The sequence below is a fragment of the Arachis ipaensis genome, chromosome B07 (assembly GCF_000816755.2).
Source record: "Arachis ipaensis cultivar K30076 chromosome B07, Araip1.1, whole genome shotgun sequence".
In the NCBI taxonomy this organism is placed as follows: domain Eukaryota; kingdom Viridiplantae; phylum Streptophyta; class Magnoliopsida; order Fabales; family Fabaceae; genus Arachis; species Arachis ipaensis.
Genome location: NC_029791.2, coordinates 25,245,790 through 25,247,596, shown reverse-complemented (window position 1 = coordinate 25,247,596; position 1,807 = coordinate 25,245,790).

The following is a 1,807-nucleotide window of genomic DNA, read 5'->3' as shown; positions in this document are numbered from 1 at the left end:
GAAGAGGAAGAAATCTTTCTCGTTGAAGCTGACATGGCTTCGGGACTGAGTCTGACATATGCTTGACACCACTGATCCAGACACACTCCAACAATATGCGAGGTGTTACATCATATTACTAGTTGGGGGTTACCTGATGACGGACAAGTTGAACAATTTAGTCCATCTCTGGTGGCTGCCATTACTTGAAACGAGACATGAAGTTTGCGGCCATGTGTCTAACACAATAAGCATGGAACGCCCTTGTTGTATGACTGCTCTCAGTCTCCGTATATCTGTGCAATTGCCTATTGCTTCGCCATCCAGACCTTTTTATACGAGGATTTGAAGTGATAGCTTTGCCGAACTGCACCCTGTAGGACAGGGATGCTGACGGATGGGTTGGATTGTATCAACGGCAGGATGACATCGCAGATAAGGCTGCTGTCTAACTGTCAATGATCTTGGGACATGGTAGGTGCTAAACACGTATGCGCTCTACCAACCATCCGGACTTCTCTAACGAAATAGAACAATCACAGTTGAAAACTACACCAGATATGATAATGATAAATGACTAAATACATCACAGTTAAACTTAACCTCACCAGTATCTGAGGTTCTGTCGGAGGGCTACACGGAGACTCCAGGAACATCCAGTTGCAGTTTGGCAACAATGCACATGGTACTTTAATTGGTTCGATTCGACCACTCGGTACTCAGCATTTCTGCGAATGCTATAGTTTTTCACACCCTGCATTACTGCATCTCTATTTTTGAATCTGTGGCTGACCTGAAACTCCACCCCACCGTCTAGGTTGTAATCGTCTTTCCCGAGGTGTTGAAAAATGGAGATTTCTCATGCATCGCGTCCAGATCCAATGCATGATAGTGACTTGGTATATCTGATAGCGCCGAAATCGGTTGGAGAGAGGCAAAACATAGCATATCGCAGCCTCTACCGGTGTCTCCGGTACAAACTTGTCCTCATCTTCATCTTCAGAAGAATCACTATCGTTGCTATCTACAACATACTCTTTGTCGAAGTCTTCATCATCCACGTCCATGTCTTCCACTATACTAGCAACATGAATCGGTGGTGGTGCGAGAGGTAGGTCATCCTGCACAAAGGTTGAGTGGACGGATCTACCGCCACCAACATCACCAACCTCAGCGGAAAGCTCCATCACTTGTTCCGCCATGATTCTCCCATAGATGTCAAATATGAGGCACACATGCTCGTCGCCTTGGAGCTGAAACAGACAAAAACAAAAAATTCTGTTTTCCAACGGTACAAGCAACCTATACCCACCCTTTCGATCTCTTTTCTTCCTAAATCACTAAGGTTACTCAATATCAAACTCTTCAACTCGGGCAAAGAACTTACTCGCCGAGTGCGTAACAATAACGGATTATCACACTCAAATATCACTCCATTGCTACTGTTTTTCATACGACAATTGAGATACACATAGACAACCATATTTTCGCCACCACTGGACATTTTTGCCTATTTAAAAAAGAAAAAAGAAAAAAAGAAGATATGAAATGTGTGTAGAGAATGCCAAAAGTTGTACATCCTTTTATAGTTATTGAAAATTTATCTTATTATATTTCGTTTACACTGTAAACATTATAATTTACTACGTATCTCGTTTACAGTGTAAATGGGATACGTGTAAACTTATCTCATTTATACTATAAACGAGATAATACATACTACGTATTTTCGTAAATATTTTTAAAATTATTTATTTCAATAAATAAAATATTTTTTAAATTTATTTAAATAAAAAAATCGTATATATAAAAAAATTAATTATATATT